The sequence below is a fragment of the Mastigoproctus giganteus genome, chromosome 8 (genome assembly GCF_048544385.1).
Source record: "Mastigoproctus giganteus isolate SK-2022 chromosome 8, ASM4854438v1, whole genome shotgun sequence".
Classification (NCBI taxonomy): Eukaryota; Metazoa; Arthropoda; class Arachnida; order Uropygi; family Thelyphonidae; genus Mastigoproctus; species Mastigoproctus giganteus.
The window spans coordinates 15,477,559-15,490,054 of record NC_143582.1 but is presented as its reverse complement, the minus strand read 5'-3'; the positions used below and the strand labels follow the sequence as shown (position 1 = coordinate 15,490,054).

The 12,496-nt window shown below is 38.5% G+C and overlaps 1 protein-coding gene across 1 annotated transcript in view; it reads right to left on the bottom strand.

Moving 5' to 3' along the window:
* Positions 1-9,636, bottom strand: part of LOC150081290 (uncharacterized) — a 178,729-nt gene extending 169,093 nt beyond the window's left edge. The window contains exon 1 of the mRNA XM_090379841.1: positions 9,528-9,636. The gene's annotated coding sequence lies outside the window, so the exon portion shown is untranslated. The remainder of the gene's footprint in view (positions 1-9,527) is intronic.
* Between the last annotated feature and the right edge of the window lie 2,860 nt (positions 9,637-12,496).

Genomic DNA, 12,496 nt, shown 5'->3' with positions numbered 1-12,496 from the left:
AATTATTCACGTTATTAACGGGGTTTTGAACCCAGTGTGGTGAGGGCTGTAATTACATCTACGGGGCTACACGCGATGTTGCCGTCTGCTTTATATGGTACGGTACCAGCACGTAATGCCGTTACTGAAGGAGAGTTCCAATTTATGAGAAAGGGTAGGTACACCTAATAAAGTGGCCATTCAGTGAATGCTCGTTATAATGAAATCGTCCTTAAAACAATACTCATTCTAACCCGACTTTACTGTATAACTTAATCTTTGTTGATCTTTAATCTGCCTTTTAGCTTCCGATTTCGTTGGATACGTAATCCATATGCTCAGTATATTCTGATTGTAGACGTGTGATGTAGAGAAACTCTTTCGTTGCAGTATCTTAATTGTATTAAATCCATTGATTTCGAGGTGGTCAATATTTTAATCTGAAGCTATTATTGAGTTTAATTAAATATTTGACCACATTATTCTCGCTTAGCTATCCCTGATGAAATAGGGTCCCTCTTTAACTGTTGCTTTTTGTTTTGTGGATCTTCGCTTTGTTCGTTCCAAATTGGGCTTCAGAGTGGTGTTTTTGATTTTGATATTTCTCAACCATTTGACTGAATTAATAAACTTATTCATATAGCTTACTTCCTCCTTTATTAAGCTGTCTTCTTAATTTATTACAAAACTAGTCAGCGTCTGTAGCGGTTAATGGAGCTTCTTCCTGTACCCAAATAGTCGTTTTATAACTCTTTTGTTATTTACTTTAATGCTTCACTGAAATGTTTCGGTTATTCGGAAGAAACTGGCAATTGTTTGTAAGCGAATAGAAAATTTATAAAATGTTTCTTTCTCTGTTAGATGCGCTGTGTTTTTCAGTCCTGCTAGGATAATATTTTTAAATTGCCCAGTCTTTTGGATTGAAAGAAGTATAAATTATGTCTGGTTTATTTAAAAGGTCGCCACCATAACCGCTAGCTAGGACACGGGAGTGATTTTGAACTCTGTGGAAGTGCTTAAAGATGGTGGTTTTTCATTGAAATCTGATTTTCATCCTGCAGCACATATTATTACTGGAATTAATATTTATTGCTGGAAAAATTATGCAAGAAAGCAAGTTATGCAGAAACGGCCCAAAAAACGTTTACTCATTCTATTCCTTCAATTTTCCGATCCTAAATTTATTAAAATTTCCCACCTCCACAAACATTAAGTGGAAATTTATTCCGACAACCAACTGCTCTCTGGATTAACGCAAAATTTACTCAGGGCCATTCTGGAAACACGCTTTCCATCATTTAAATTTGTGTATAACCAGAGAAAGAGTAAAGCCATCCCCAATTAGTTTACTGAACCTTTTCAAAGCCCATACAAATCTCAAGTAGTAATTCACGAAGATGCCTACTTTGCAATTTGTATAATTCATATCTTTTTTGATAAGACTATTCTCTTATTCTCCAACCAGTCTTGTTGCCCTTCTCTGCACCTTGTCTATCAGACCTACGTCTTCCTAAAATGGAGTTTACAAACCTGTATGCAGTATTCAAGATATGTGCTCCAACTATTGCTTTATATAATAAGATAATCGCACTTTGTCCCTTCCGGCAAAATTCCTGTATATAATTGACAAAACTCCACAAGCTCTCCTAGCAGCTTGTTTACATCGTTCAGAAACCACTTCAATTCCTCTTCCCCGGGGGTCTATTCGATTATCGACTATACAAATTACTTGATTATTTTTGATTCAGAAAATTGACATAAATATTTTATCTCAATTTTCATCCCATCGGCCTTGTTTATCTCTTCGCGAAGTAACATACCCTGATTAATGTCATTAACCACCCTGTCTACCGTTGTCATCAGTAAAACTTGGACATTCAACTTTAAATACCTACGTCAATATTATTAATAAATATCAGTGAGTAAGGGTACCCAACACCAAACCCTGGAGACCCCACTCATAAAATTAGTATATGAAGTGCAGTAACCATTTATGAATATTCTCTGTCTCGTGCCATTTAACTGTTCTTTTATCCTTCTTAGTAACTTACCCTTAAATGCTAAATGTTTGTCCACTTTATACAACAATCTTTCTTGTCATTATCAAAAGATTTATATACACTGATGAGCCAAAACATTTTGACCACCTACCTAATATGATGTTGGTCCTCCACGTGCAGCCAAAACAGCTCGTACCCGGCGAGGCATGGACACTACAAGATTTCTAAATGTGTCGTGGTATCTGGTACCAACACGTAACCAGCAGATCCTTTAACGCCTGTAAGGACCGTGGTTGAGACGCCGCAGATCGGAGTTGTTGTTCCCACACAGATGCTCGATGGGATTGATGTTTGGGGAATTTGGAGGCCAAGGCAATACCTTGAAGTCTTCCTCGTGCTCCGCGAACCAGTCTCGAACAATCTGGGCAGTGTGGCCTGGCGCATTATCTTGCTGAAAGACGACACCGCCAGAGGAGAAGACCGTTGTCATGAAAGGGTGTACCTGGTCAGCAATGACGTTTAGGTAAAGTGTAAAGTGTGTTTAGGGTCAAACGGCTCCAGGGGTTTCTCCCATCTTCACGTTGTTTTCATTGTGGGTGTACCAGTTCACTGGGAATGCCAAAGATTTAAAAGTGTGCGGATATTGTATTTGTGTAGTGTCATGTACCGTTGTTCTTCTGGTCATTTAGCCGCTGGACCCCTGCTGAGGCCCAACGTTGCCCAACTTTCGCCCCGTGGAGGCAGACCAGGAAACACCAGTAGACTAAGATTTACTCTGGCAGGTCCTGCCGCATAATTTCCTAAGATTTCGGCGACTATGACCTAAAAATAATAATAAAAATAATAAAAAAAAAGAACAAAAAAAAAAAAAAAAAGAAGAAATATTCGCGTAGTGGGGATAATGCTAGGATTTGTAAGGCCGGAAAAATTAATGAGCGAATGTAATTTAGATGAATGTAATCAGGTTTGGGAAGAGTAGTTTCTTGTACTGTATTCTCCTCTTGTGAACTCCTCTGACCGTTTGGTCGTCCCGGAGTATAAACAGAAAATTTATTTATTTATTAGGGAATTCGCTTGCATACAGATAGAGTGAGGGGAGGGAGACTGATGGCTGGAGGGAGATAGGGTGCATCCAGGCGCTATCACTTCTCCAGGTAAACGACGCACACGTAACCGGCCGTCCACATGGTGCAACAGGAAACGTGATTCATCGGACCAGACGACCTTCTTCCAATCACTCAAGGTCCAGTTTCGTTGCTCGCGTGCCCATTGTAGGTGCTAACGCCGTTGAACCGTAGTTAGCACGGGCACTCGGAGCGGCCTGCGACTACGCAGCCCCATTTTCAGCAGGGTTCGATGTACTGTTCGTTGTGACACATTACTCCTGTCACCAGCATTCCAATTACCGGCGAGTTGTGCCACAGTCGCCCTTCTGTTGCCACGTACCATCCGGGAGAGCCTCCGCTCACGTCGAGCATCGATGAGCCATGGAAGTCTAACACCTCGCTGGCGGTTCGCGTGTTTTCCCTCCTCGGACCACTTTCGGTAGGTACTATCCTACCAGCCGTGTCGTTTCGGATATGCTTTGACCAAGTCGTCTGACTATTACAATTTGGCCTTTGTCAAACTCGCTTAAGTCCGCTGCCTTTCCCATCTGAAGAACAAGAGTAACACTGATTAACGGAGCTCAATATCAGGTGTCTTTTATACCGTGTCCCTACCCGCGCATGCGCCGTAGTTCGACCGTAGTTGCTGCGATTTGCATAAAGACTCGCTGGTCATAATGTTTTGGCTCATCGGTGTAAGTCCAAGTATAAGATGACAATATTATTTTTTGCTTTGTAATAGTATTAGTATTAGTAACGGCCGCATGGTGCAAGAAAGCCTATGGCTTATGCTGCACCCGCCAAAAAAAAAAAAAAAATCCGAACAAAACAATGATAAACACAAAAAAAAAAAAAAATAAATAAAATAAATAAATGAATAATAATAATTAATAAATAAAATAAAATAAAAAATAAATAAAAAGGAAATTAAACATATCATCCTATGCGCTTCCCTTACCGAAAGTACTATCCAGATGAACTCTCAATTTCCCCAAACTGTCGGCCTCTACCACCCACGAAGGCAACTTATTCCAGTAATTTATAACTCGCTGGCTAAAATAAAACTTCCTGCAGTCCAATCTAAACATTTCCCCCCCGTAACTTGAATTTATGTCCCCTAGTTCTAGCATCATTTATAATCTTGAAAATTTCGTCCTCATTCATTTTACTGATGCCTCTCAGAGCCTTAAACACCTCAATCAAATCTCCTCTAAGGTGTCTAGTTTCCAAACTCTGCAACCCACATATTCGAAGTTTTTTTCCTAAGGACGCCCTTTTGCCGATCTCACCAGGCGAGTTACCCTTCTTTGTACCCTTTCAAGAAGCTCGATGTCTTTCTTTAGGTGCGGTCTCCATACTTGAACACAGTATTCCAAGTGTGGTCTAACATAAGCCTTATATAATGGGATTATCACGTCCCTATCTCTACTTGCAAAAGTTCGATAGATCATCGATAGGACACCATGGACCTTCCTTGCAACCTGTTTACAATGCTCAGAGAATTTCATGTCTGACCGTATCGTAACACCCAAGTCCCTTTCCTCCAGTACTGGGTTTAGTTGAACTCCACCAAGTGAATAAGTTTTTTTGGGATTACTGTTTCCCAGGTGTAATACCTTACACTTTGTTGGATTAAAGCACAGCTGCCATTTTTCTGACCATTCCTGAAGTCTATCTAGGTCTCTCTGAAGAAGCTCAGCTTGACAGTGATCATTAACTACTCTTCCAATTTTAACATCATCTGCAAATTTAGACATCACGCCCTCTGTCCCTTCATCAATGTCGTTTATGAAAATTAAAAACAACAGTGGTCCTAATACTGATCCTTGGGGAACCCCACTTCTTACCTCAACCCAATCTGAGGAATAGCCATTTATCACAACCCTCTGCCTCCTGCCCTGAAGCCATCCTTCTATCCATCTAAGGATTTTCCCAGTGATTCCAACCTGTTCCAGCTTATAAAGCAACCGCTCATGTGGGACTGAGTCAAAAGCTTTGCTGAAATCTAAATAAACAATGTCGAAATTATTCCCTAAATCCAGCTCGTGAGTGACCCTTTCGAAATAGCGAACCAGATTTGTTAAACATGATTTTCCCTTTACGAAACCATGCTGAGTAACCTTGAGAATTTCAATTCGATCCAAATGATCCTGAATTCCACCCTTGATCATTGCCTCCATGATTTTCCCTACTACTGAAGTCAGACTGACAGGTCGATAATTTCCAACTTCACTTTTAGAGCCACCCTTATGTATGGGAGATACATTTGCACTTTTCCAATCCAAGGGAATCTCCCCAGAGTCTAATGATGCTCGCATAATTAGCCTCAATGGTTCAATGCACTCGCTTGCCGCCTCTCTTAAGATTATAGGGTATATTTCATCAACTCCAGGAGCCTTACTGGTCTGTAGGCTCGAAAGTTTTTTCATTAAATAATCTTGCGAAATTTCAATGTCATTAATTACATATTTTTTAACTTCGCTCCCACAATTTCCCTTTACCACAAAAGGCTTTTCATTTGTAAATATCGATGCAAAATAACTGTTGAGTTCATCTGAAACGGCAGCTGGTGTATTTATTACTATCCCCTTTCCCTTACGTAAAGGTCCGATCTGGTTTGTCCTGCTCTTCTTGGCATTTATATATGTGAAGAATTCTTTATCCCCCCTCTTTGCTCTGTTTGCTAGTGATTTCTCATAAACTGCCTTTGCCTGTCGAACCTTTTCTGTGGCTCTATTACACATCACCTTGTAGCTGTTATAGGCTTCAGTACTTTTTATTGTTCTGTAACCTTTCCATGCCACCTTTTTCTGCTCAAGTAATGCGGCAACTTCACTAGTCATCCAACTTGGAACCCTCCTCGTGGAGTATTTTTTTAATGGTATATACGCATTCAAGGCATCTGTGATTAATGTTTTAAAAGCGTACCACAGTTCAATTGTATTCATTCTCTGCGCGATATCTACCCAGTTAATAGAGGCCATGTAGTACCTGAAGGCATCGTAATTTCCTTTTCTGAAATTAAAACCCATTCCTTTGCCTTTTACTTCTGCTACCTCTGTCGTCATCATCCACCGTAGAACTCCGTGATCACTTCCTGCTACTGGTTCCTCTACTGTCAGCCCTGTTATGTCATCTGATTCATGTGTGATGATGAGGTCTAGGATATTCTTTTCTCTAGTACTTTCCCTGACATGTTGATACAAATAACAGTCATCTAGTTGATTTAAAAATTTTGTTCCCCATGTCGAGTTTCCTTCCCATTTACTCCAATCAATTAGAGGCAAATTGAAATCACCCATAATAAGGCATTGACGCTTACTTGCCCATTCCATTTGCATGTAGAGGCTTTTGTCATAATCTTCACAATCACCTGGTCTGTAGATTACTCCTACTCGCATTATACCTTTGTTTCCAACTATCTCACACCATACAGACTCTATACTAGCATGTGAAATGTCTGAATCCGGGAAAGCTATCGTCGCACTCAGGCTGCTTCTGATAAGAAGCATTACCCCACCACCCCTTCTATCTACCCTATCCTTCCTAAATACATTATACAAGCCGTACTGAAACTCATCATCCCCAATTTCCGGGTGGCACCACGTCTCTGTAAGCCCTATTATGTCCGCGTTACTTGTTTTAACCAGCAGTTCGAATTCGCTCATTTTATTGACGACACTTCTAACGTTACTGTATAAACAATTAAGATTTACTGTTCTTGTATATTTAACAACCCTAACACAACCCTTGAAGTTTTTTAGGCTCTCTTCCCTGATATTAGCTACCCGCGCACGTGAAACGTCTTTGCCCCCAGAACATCTAGATAATACGTCCAGTTGGGGTAGCAGATAAGAACTCTTAAGGTATGTGCAAGAGTTACATTGACCAATATTGTTAGATAAACGCGTGTCAGTATTACCCACATCCCCCCTAACTAGCAGTTTCAACCATGATCGCTTAACTAATGCATGATGTGATATTCTTATAGTTCTGTTTATTTTCGGATGATTTTGTATTAGTCGTTTGACTTAACTCCGCCATTTTCCGTGGCACAACAGACATAGTTATGGCTGACTTTTGTGTAAAATGAGAAACTCCAAATTTGAAGTTTCTCATTTTATTCCTTGAGCTGCCTTTGTGATTAGGCGAGACACTTGCTCATCTCTAGTTTGTAGAAACTTTCCTCTGAAGTCGAATGACTTCCTCATTATTATAAAAAAAAAATTTACAATTGCCGTATTAGGGTTACCCGAGAACAACCTCATCCACCCTGTGTCCATAAATTTCTAAAATCCCGTTTCCTTGAGAAAAAGCTTGCTATCCTCCGTGACTGGCTAATTCAGCCACCGAGTGAAATTCCTCGCGTCACTGAGGGACCTTTTTCACCCACTGATTATAACCACTGTCCTGCCCTCGAGGACTCCCTCATTATTATAGCTAAAAGTTTTATTACAACCCGTGCGTCTTATTTTAAATAAATAAATAAATTTTCTGTTTATACTCCAGGACGACCAAACGGTCAGAGCAGTTCACAAGATAGAATACAAGAAACAGCACCGTATTCAACAGTCACGGGCTTAATATAATTAGATATTAACTCTCAGTCCTTGGTGCCTTGATTACACTTAGCTGCAACAATTTCTCATTCAGGATGTTTTAATCCCAGTCAGTATTTGATAGACTTCTGGTATAGCAACCCCATCTTTAAAAACATACCATGCGAATGTTGATGCAAAATATTTATTTAGTTTATCAACAACCTATACAGGTTCATCGATATAATTTCCTTTCATATCAAGGGGACCAATAAAATTTATCTCTTTTCTTCTAGTGATAACCAAAAGTTATCACTAGAAGAAAAGAGATAAATTATTCTTATTTATTTAATAAATTATTAAAGAATATTATTCTCTTTTCTTTGTGCTGTTAGCCAAAAGCTTTTATAATGTGCCCTAGCATACCTGCTCTCTGAATAACTTATTACAATGATTCTGTACTCCCTGACCTTTTATAATCGTTCTATGCCTTTTTCTTCTCTGCTATGGTCTGGCTGATTGCCACGTTGGCGGACTGAAAAAATCCCCCAGAATAATTCACTGGAAGGGGATTTATTCCCCCAATTGAACAGGACTTTAGAAATTTCCCTCCTCGATGGGAATCGTCGTATGGTAGACGGTGATGCATCTTGCAGACTAAGTTACTACCGAGGGCGAGAAATCTATTGAGTAAGAGATTATATGTGAATGTTTTAAATAATCAAATTTTAGACGAAAGGGGAGCGGCAGATGGTTTTTGCAAGCACTTTTTACTATGTGGATAAGAGATGATTGAGGAAGTATCAAGAAAATGAAGTTGGGATGTCAGAAGTTTTCCCAGATTTGTTTTCGTGGGACCCATTGAAACATTGCCTTTATGAAATCTACAGTGAAAGCAAAATTATTACTAGAGGCCTCATTCGACCATTGGAGAATACAATATTCAAGATACAATACCGGGGAAAAGTGAAGGTGATAGTTGAGATAGATTGATATTACCCCCTTTTTTTTGGCAGAATTCTAATCAAATTTGTCCAGAATTAACTTACTGAAAGTTTTTGGAAATACTGCCAGGTTCTTAATGAGAAGCTGGTTTTATTTTGCCTTCCAGAAGTGAATGATCAATCCATCTCCATCCTTAAACCATCTCACTATTCCACCTTGAATTTTTATTTTTAAGATGGTAGTTTCTGCCGTCAACCTTTTTATGTCATTTGTATTTTCTGTCACCAGAAATAAAAATTTTTTCAATAGTTTTGTTTATCATATAAGACGCACATTAGGAGGTTTTAGTTTAAAAATTACGGGGGAAAAGTGAGCGAGGTATATTGGAGGCAATATAACTTACCAACCATTTTAAATGTTAGCTACTTTAATGAAACTTCTTACATGGCAGTGAAACATGATCTAATCTCAAATATGATAAAAGAAAAATGCAGTTATTTTGCGCAGACAGAGAAAAGGAAGGAGAAACCACAATGAAGAAATTTTGGAATTTATGTAAATAAATCACGCTTTCTGGATTAGTTAAATCTAGTAGACAAATTGGGAAGCCACATTATCAGAACAGACGAAAACAGGATCATTTGAAAATCTAATTGATTACAACTAAGAGGAAGAAGAAGAAGAAGAAGAAGAGAGGATAGGGTGGAGGATAAACTGACAAAGGCTTGGGAAGGACTAGAAAAATTAACAACGGACAGTGAAGAGTGGAAAGTCGTCGTCGCTGGATGATACTATAATAGAAGATGGTGGGTGGTATTTTTGATGGCCATTATCCAAAAAGATATCAATATATAAAAATGCTTAAGATCTAAGAGAAAGATGTTGTTTTAGATAACATTTACCTTGTAAGATTGTATTCCTAATACAGAAAGTACAAATTGAGCATTGTACCTGCTGACCTGAAACTCACTCGCTTGATCTCACAACATTCCCTAATCTCTGCTCTTTCACTAACTGAAGGGACCTTGGAAAAAATCTTCCGTCACTGACATGTAGTTACTCCTAACGGCTTCTGTCGGCGGTAGTCAAAGCATAAAACACTGTTCTGTTAGCGAACACGCAATGCTACCTGTCCTGACCTAAACTGGTACTTCCTCAACGAACTCGGATAATTATAAAAGGGTGAAAATGACGTCACATGATTCCTGTTTTAAAAGACGGGTTTCATCTTTTTATTTCCCTCGGAGGATGTGCTGCTTAGAGTTCCAGCTGAGAAACCACGTGAATTCGCCGCGCCACCAGTGACGCGCTACTAGCCAGCACCTCCCCTTCCTGCAAGTAAAACATCGCTTGACTGATGCTGCAAGCGCAGAGAGTGTGGATTTGAGCAGTTGTCCGTGAAATTCATCCATTAAGGCTTACCGTGCACCCAGCGAATTATCCATGCTATGGATGGTGCAGCGCATTTCATGGTAACTCAACGTACGAAAAAAATGTTTTACAAGAGAATATTTGCACGTCTGGGAACTGCTCAGAAATAGTTCGTCTTAAATGTGGTTTCAGCCAGAGAGTACTTGATCGTTGGAACGAACTTCCATCTGGTGTTGTAAAATCGGGAAACTTGAATAAATTTAAGGAAGGATGTACAAATTATTAGAGGAAAGGGACAAATGATGTGGGTAGATTTTTTTTTATTCGTTTATAATTTTCACATATGTGAACCAATACATTTTCAGCATAGTTGGACTTCGAAAATAATTCGAGGTACAGAATATATCGGCAGGGCTTCTTCACCCAAACGAGATTTATAAAGTAATAAGTAATAAGTTGTCAGGGACCTGGAAATGTCTTCGTTAAAATGGTATTCATTGTAAATAAAAAAAAATAAAACAAAACAAAAAAAACTGTAGTTTATCTTAAGAAACGTGTCTAAATTTAATTTATTTACAGTAGAGGTCCTCGTGTGTATCACAGTTGGTAGAATCGCTGTCCTCCCTACACCGGGTGAAAAAGAACTAGGTTCGAATCCCGTCAATCGGGAGCAATTTTTAAGGGCCTTTTTCATAACGTGGCTCAGTTAGTCGGTCTCAGGCGAGAGTAGTGTGGTTTTTCCTCCCCGAAACGCTGGTTTTTCATCCAGAAAACAAAAAATCGGCCTCAGAAGACAAGCAGTTTACAGACAGTATTACGGACCAACATAGCATAGCCCTAGTCGCTGATGCTCATAAAACCCCCTAAAACCCTTCTACAACAACAACAATTTACAATAGTTTACAACGAACTTAAAAGCAGATAATTATTACCAAATTTCGTCTTATATTTTACAAAAAAGAGGTTAATGTAACGAAAGTTATTTTTTTTGTATGTTAAAAAATTTCTCTTCTGCTCAATGTCTCTCGTGTCGTGAGGTATCAGCTTATTTAAAATTAAAACAATATATCGTATAACGACATTAAAGAAAATCTTGTTTCTATAAATGCCGAACTAGGGTTAACTGCACCTGGCGTCCCTTGGGCAACATGTTAGAAGGGCAAACTAAAGCGAAAAAGGTCAAAAGAGATGCCTAATTAATTAAGGAGAAAAAGTTTGGAGTTTCATTTCTACTCAAAGAAGTGGAAACCAATTTTTTATTATTTATTCGTCGATTTTTTTATTATTCATAAATAATAAAAAAATCGACGCTGTTCCGATTAACGGAAAGGAGACAGTTCGTAAAAAATAAAATAAATTAATAAAATAAATAAAATAAAAAAAGTTACTTAATGTACGCAGTCTGTTACATTTCAGGCAAGGTAGCGAAAAATAGTAAAAAAAATCATGATTTTTTAAAAGTAGCTAAACCGGAAACATTTCTTCCTGCGCATCCGCTATATTGCTCATCATTCCTCCAATCAACTCACAACAAAAAACATATCCAGTGCTTCAGATACAATATACTGTATATGAATGGCTTATGCGATATAAATAAAAATAAATTAGCAATTATCTGATTTCCTATTTCTATTTCAATAAAATTTGGGAAGGCTCGACAAATCGTTCTTAAAAAAAAAAGTCAAATATAAAATTTCATGAAACTCTGTGCACATAGAGTCCAGTTATTACACGCGGATGGACGGACGGACAAAGAAATAATAATTGCCTTCTATTGGTCTGATCTTAATGATTTTTGGAAAGGCTCTTGTAGGAGTTCACTCTTCTTTTAGTGTACTATATATATATATATATATACTTTTATATGTAATTTATATATATACCTTTGTTCCACCTACGGTTAATTCATTATTTCGGTAACTATATGTTACCCTTGGGCCTCTGACTGCATATACAAGTCCAGGGATTTTGGGTTAGCTAGAATAGAGTGAGACAAACTGACAAATACACATAGTTAATTGTGACATGTTTAATACAAGGGTTCAAACTCATGCACATACACTTTTTCCGCTAAATGTCCAATACAGGCAACTCCACAGGAATGTACCGTTACAAAAGTTCTTTATTGAATCTCATTACCACGAAGAATAATTTACAGTTCTTTTAAGACATCAGTTGGGTTTTATCCTTCCACTTTACTGGTTAATCATGTCATTCGCAGATAGGAGTACAGAATGCCTTTCTCCTTTCCCCAGGACTATATCTTGACTAGGTATAATAATACTAACAGTACTTATAATTATTTGTCTCCTTCTTCAGGTTGGGGTAGCTCCTTGATCTTTAGGCAACTTTCTTTAATGGTCTCCACATCTGATTTCTTTGTTCTGTACCAAAATCTCCCCCACCAACTCATTCTAATATGGTCTACTCATACTAAAACTGCCCACTCGCTTTAAAACAACCTACTCATTTGAAACTACACACTCTCTCTAAAACAACCACCAACTCACTCTAAACCGACCAACAACTACTGCGTTTCCCGCAGAAACAAATCCTT